The following is a 6,917-nucleotide window of genomic DNA, read 5'->3' as shown; positions in this document are numbered from 1 at the left end:
TGTGTGTGTGTGTGTGTGTGTGTACGTGTGTGTGTGTGTGTGTGTGTACTTGGATTAGTTTGCTGAAGGCAGATAATATGCTGCACAAGAAAAATTTTTGAAAATCTATATATTCAAAATATCATTGGAGACATTGTCACTCTCAAACAATATTGTCTTTTGAAGCTTTGATGAAACAAATGCTGTGTTCATAAACTATGTAATTTCTTATCAACTACAGTGATGCTCCTATATATTACATAAATGTCAATTGAAAAGAAATCATTAAAAGTCATCCATGCTGCCCCTTCCTTGTCCCTTTCTGTTCATTCAAGAAAAACAGCTGCAAGGAGCAGGCTGATAGTTATGTTAAGAAGTTTTGTTGTCTCTATAACTGCATTTAATTATGTCAAGTGAGAGCCCTGCAATTGAGATAGCAAAAATAAATTTTCATAGAAGCTGCATTGGGGAATTCATTGTAATACATTAACTATTTTGATCTGTGCTCACCGGAGAGCACATTTCCCAGATTGTTTTCAGTATGGTGGAATCAATAGCCAGGTTTAAAACCATCATATCAATTTTAGTTGAAATCAATTAAATGTTCAAATAAAGAAAGTGTTGGTTGTAACATAGTCCAAATTTTACATGACAGTATAAAAGTAGAATAGATTAAAACCACCATTTCTGCTGGAATAAGTTTCTCTAAAGCTTTCTTGCCAAAACTAGCTTCAATCCCCAGCATAAAAACAGATATGCAACTCCAGTCAAGACCCCTAAGTATGTATACCAAATTACACTTAAACTTATCTTACTCTTTTATAACTCTTCTTAAATTTTATGAAATATTCTAATTTATTTTTTTCCCTAGACCCAAGCTAACAAGTGAGCATGGAATTAAATAATGCTATTTATGTTGGTAATACGCAGGTCAGGAGGCAACAGTTAGAACTGGACATGGAACAACAGACTGGTTCCAAATAGGAAAAGGAGTACATCAAGGCTGTGTATTGTCACCCTGCTTATTTAACTTATATGCAGAGTACATCATGAGAAACACTGGACTGGAAGAAACACAAGCTGGAATCAAGATTGCCGGGAGAAATATCAATAACCTCAGATATGCAGATGACACCACCCTTATGGCAGAAAGTGGAGAGGAACTAAAAAGCCTCTTGATGAAAGTGAAAGTGGAGAGTCAAAAAGTTGGCTTAAAGCTCAACATTCAGAAGATGAAGATCATGGCATCCAGTCCCATCGCTTTATGGGGAATAGATGAGAAAACAGTGGAAACAGTGTCAGACTTTATTTTGGGGGGCTCAAAAATCGCTGCAGCCATGAAATTAAAAGATGCTTACTCCTTGGAAGGAAGTTATGACCAACCTAGATAGCATATTGAAAAACAGAGACATTACTTTGCCAACAAAGGTTCGTCTAGTCAAGGCTATGGTTTTTCCAGTGGTCATATATGGATGTGAGAGTTGGACTGTGAAGAAAGCTGAGCACCGAAGAATTGATGCTTTTGAACTGTGGTGTTGGAGAAGACTCTAGAAAGTCCCTTGGACTGCAAGGAGATCCAACCAGTCCATCCTAAAGGAGATCAACTATGGGTGTTCTTTGGAAGGTATGATGCTAAAGCTGAAATTCCAATACTTTGGTCACCTCGTGTGAAGAGTTGACTCACTGGAAAAGACTCTGATGTTGGGAGGAATTGGGAGCAGAAGGAAAAGGGGACGACAGAGGATGAGATCGCTGGATGGCATCACAGACTCGATGGATGTGAGTCTGAGTGAACTCTGGGAGTTGGTGATGGACAGGGAGGCCTGGCGTGCTGCGATTCATGGGGTCGCAAAGAGTCGGACACTACTGAGCGACTGAACTGAACTGATGCAAACATTATCAAGGTTTTACCTTTTAACATATTTTTATACCTTTTCTTATGTAGTTATTTATCTAATAAGAGAAAACTATAGAACCATTTGTGGTGGTTTAGTTGTCGAGTCGTGTCTGACTCTTGTGACCCCATGGACTGTAGCCTGCCAGGTTCCTTTGACCATGGGATTTTCCAGGCAAGAATGCTAGAGTGGGTTGCCATTTCCTTCTCCATTAGAGTCATTTACTTATTCATTTATTTAATTATTTTACCAATGTTTCTTGAGATCCTAATACATGTCAGGCATTATATAAGGCCCTGGAGTATAAAATCATATGCAGCCTGCTTTCAAAAAGATTTTAGTCTAATGAAGAACACAACAATTGTTTGATAAATATTCATTTAATCCCTGTTAAGGGCAAGGACTACTATAGGTTTGGAATCACGTCAATGAGTAATGACCCTGCTGTCACGGAAGCTACATTCTACATTGATCGTAGGAAATGTAATTATAAAAAAAAAATCATTATTAAAAAAAATCACAGAAATGTAATTATATCCAACAATAGATGCTATGAAGCCAAAGAAAGGACTGAGTTGAGTAATTATAATAAGGTGTTCTTAATCTAAACCTGAAAGAAGGGTCATGGTGATGAGGAGAAAGAACTTTTTTTTCCCTTAAAACTAACTTTAAGCAGAAACTCAGGGGATAGGTAGCAATTAGCTAAATTAAAGAGAGAAAGGGACAATATCATACCCAGGAACAGCATGTGGAAGTGCCCTGATGTAGACAGTTTGCTGCATTGAAGAAATCAAAATGAAGCCAGTGTGTCTGGAACTGAGTAAAAATGGCAAAATTAAGGCAGAGGATTAGGCAACAATGTCCAGGTCACATAGGGCCCTATGAACCATGCTGATGATTGTGGATTTTATCTTAAGGAAAATAGTCAATGGATTATAAAGAAGAATTGATATATAGCATGAAGCAATAATAATAATATTCCTAATATAATAAACAATCAAAATGACTAATATTGCTATTAAGGACAGACGCATGCCAGGCAGTGGGCCATGTGTTTTGTACTGTTTTTCCTCCATGTATTGCTCACAGAAAAATGACAAGGTAGATGTTAATAACACCATTTTACAGTTGAGTAAATTAAGTTTAGTGAATCTGTATAAGCTGCCCAAGATGACACAGCTTGTATGGGAAAAACTGAATTTGAATAAGGTCTGTTTAATTCTAAACCCTCATCAATACTTTTTGACTCCAAATCAGACATCTTTCGAGAATGCTACTTTCAAAATTTAATAAGAGGCCAGATAACATAAGAAAGAGCTAATTTGTTTCCTTTCAAATCCCAGGCTCTAAATTAGAGGTGGATTTAGAGTAGAGTTTAAGTTTTAGAATCTCTCACCTGTAGGGGCTTTTTCTTTAAAAAGCCCCAACTCTTACATCAATTGTGCAAGATTCAGAACATTATAATGTTAATTACACCACAATATCAAGGCCTTTCTAAGTAAGACATTAAGCCAGGGAAGAAGGCAATTGCAGAGAGAGAGAAAAAAAAAGTCATTCAGAGGAAAATCACCACATTCCTATAAATGGTTAAAGGCTTGTCAATTATTTGCAAGTGGCAAGAATAACAGAGTTGGAGAAAGCCCAGCCCAGACCCTTGAGAATCAGTGAGTTTGATGATGAACTTCTGTGATGTAGGTTGTGTCCTCCAGGAAGCAGGCTAAGGCATCCCTGTATCAGGATCATAACCTGTGGAAGGCAGTGAAAGAAGTAAAACTGGGCAGAGGGAGAGGTTGAGCTACAGTGCATGTCAGACAGTCTCAATACCCACAGTCCTGGGAATCAGGGCAAGAAGTCACAGGGGCCCATTTAGGATTCTGTCTACCACATAGGCCATGTGGTATCTGTCACAATACCAAATCTTCATGCTTTAGTGTGAAAGCAGGCAGAGAAAAATAATGTAAGTGAATGAAAAAGCATGATTACCAATAAAACTTTATCTATAAAAATATATGTGAGTTGGATTTTGTCCCTAGATGGTAGTTTGCAGTCTTCAGTCTAGCTAAATGGTGAACTCAGAATTGTTAGAAACAGATTCACATTAAATGCATACTACCCTAGGGGCAAGAGCATAAGAGCCACCATATCAAGTATCTATAATATTGAAATGGTTCACTTGAGAGGAAATACTAGAAATGTGACTACATCTCTGTAGTCAGCAAGATGCCCTTCAATGCTGAAATGCTGAGTTCTAGAATACGTTTTAGGGCTTCCTGAGTGATTCAGTTGTAAAAAATCTGCCTGCAACGCAGGAGAAACAGGAGATGTGGGTTCAGTCCCTGGGCCAGGATGATCCCCTGGAGGAGGAAATGGTAACTCTCTCCAGTATTCTTGACTGAAAAATCCTATGGACAGAGGAGCCTGGCAGGCTACAGTTCATGGGGTCACAAAGAAGTGGACATGACTAAGTACAAGAATACATTATAGTTCTTTTCTGTTGTAAGGTAAACCACTTTTACAAAAGGTGATAACCAGAGGACATTTATTTATAAGGATACTCCGTAGGTTCTGGGTGACTAAGGATCAAGAACATCTGACAATTAAGGCATTCCATAAAATAAAATGAGAATCTAGATTATATATAGTTAAGAAATGAAAAATATATAAATCAATTAATTCATCAAAAATTATGTCTGTATACTTAAGCATCAACTTTTATGAAAATTCTAGTAAACATTAGAGACATTTAGTTTTCACTATTGTGTTATGTCATATTACATAAGACTCATATTTCTACTTATGGTTCCTAAGAATCTCTTCAATGATCTAAATTCATGATCATTTCATTTACTTACTAAAATGTATGTTTTTTCAAAATGAAGTCTGTGCCATTCCTATCACTTTCTTACTAACAGATCATATACACATAAAAGAAATGACCAATTAGTTAATTAAATATAAATATAAGATTTTCTAAACTTTTGAGTAAAAACTAAAGAGTTTTAGATTATACTTTGCTTAAAATAAAAATCCATGCTTTTTTGTTTGTTTTTAATTTTAAATTTATTTTTTAATTGAAGGATAATTGCTTTACAGAATTGTGTTGGTTTCTGCCCAACATCAACATGAGTCACCCATAGGAAAATACATGTTTTTCATCTTTATTTTCCCCATGGTACTTAAAATAATACCCAGGCAATGCATTTTTTAATTGTTCTATCCTAAGTAAGTGCAACATCAACAATAACAATAACAGAGTCCAGATCACTCTACTTGATATCTGTGTTGATTGTTAGGGATCCCAGGGGTTCCTGGCACATTGGTGGGTATTGTATACACAAATCTTCTATGAAAATTATAAAAATATCAAATACATTATACTATTTAATTAAACTTAGCACATTTCCTAATACAGGGACACATACTTTAAGAAAAATAAATATTGATATGGTTTTCTACCTCTGTTCCTCATTTGTCCTTCAACAATAGATCTTCCTAGTAAGGAGAAACAAAAACAAACTATCCTAACTCAAAAGTTTTTCTTTATTATACCCTGTGAATTCTCTCTTGGGACAAACAGGATGACTATCATCGACCTAAATTCTCTTATGAAAAACTCACACTGGTTGATTAGCAAATGATTATCTATAGAAAAATACCATAACTACAAACATATTGCAACTACCATATTATATATTAGATTTTTCAATAATGCCGATTCAAAGAATATCAAGGCATTAGTGTTATGGAGACTTTGTCTCAGTCTATGGTTTACTCAACACATTTACTCAGTTTTTCAGTATAAAACTATAATTTTCCCATTTCATTTTACTTCAGATGAACTGACTATAAAACCAAGTGAATACTTGTTCAAAATGTTCATAGTTTACTTGCATTCTCACAGACATTCTGTACAAAACAAAATTTATTATACAAATTAATTTTCTTCATGCTTGAACTTTAAAGTAACAATTTTCATATACACGTTTACAGAATGCAGTTATTTTAACAGCAATCTCTGGTAATTGCACTAGTTTCAATAAATGTTTTTTGGCAGTGCATCAGTCAGGGCTCAACCAGAGAAACAAAACAAATAGGATAATATGTAGAGATGTATGTCAAGGAATTGGCTTATGCAATTGTGGGGGAATGGCTGACCAAATACATAGTCAATAGAGCAGGCAGTTAAGAAGGTATAATGATGATTATCAAGGCAAATTGGAAGTGGTCAAACAGGAGATGGCAAGAATAACATTGACATTTTAGGAATCAGTGAACTAAAATGGACTGGAATGGGTGAATTTCCCTCAGATGAGTTTATATCTACTACTGTAGGCAAGATTCCTTAGAAAAAATGGAGTAGCCATCATAGTCAACAAAAGAGTCTGAAATGGAGAACCTGAATGCAATCTCCAAAAAGACAGAATGATATTGGTTCATTTCCAAGGCAAATCATTCAATATCACAGTAACCCAAGTCTATGCCCCAAACAGTAATGCTGTGAAGGTGAAGTTGAAAGGTTCTATGAAGACCTACGAGACCTTCTAGAACTAACACCCAAAAAAGATGTCCTTTTCATTATAGAGGACTGAAATGCAAAAGTGGGAAGTCAAGAAATACCTGAAGCAACAGGCAAATTTGGCCATGAGTATAGAATGAAGCAGGGCAAAGGCTAATAGAGTTTTGCCAAGAGAATGGACTGGTCATAGCAAACACTGTCTTCCAACAATAGATGAGAAGACTACACATGGGCATCACCAGATAGTCAATACCAAAATCAGACTGATCATATTCCTTGCAGCCAAAGATGGAGAAGCTCTATACAGTCAGAAAAAACAAGACCAGGAGCTGACTGTGGCTCAGATCATGAAACCTTATTGCCAAATACAGACTTAAATTGAAGAAAGTAGGGAAAACCACTAGAATATTCAGGTATGACTTAAATCAAATCCCTTATTGCTTATACAGTGGAAGTGAGAAATAGATACAAGGGATCAGATCTTATAGACAGAGTGCCTGATCAACTATGGACAGAGGTTCATGACA

The sequence above is a fragment of the Bos indicus x Bos taurus genome, chromosome 3 (genome assembly GCF_003369695.1).
Source record: "Bos indicus x Bos taurus breed Angus x Brahman F1 hybrid chromosome 3, Bos_hybrid_MaternalHap_v2.0, whole genome shotgun sequence".
NCBI classification, from domain to species: Eukaryota; Metazoa; Chordata; class Mammalia; order Artiodactyla; family Bovidae; genus Bos; species Bos indicus x Bos taurus.
The sequence above is the reverse complement of the archived record's forward strand: the minus strand, read 5'-3'. Positions refer to the sequence as shown.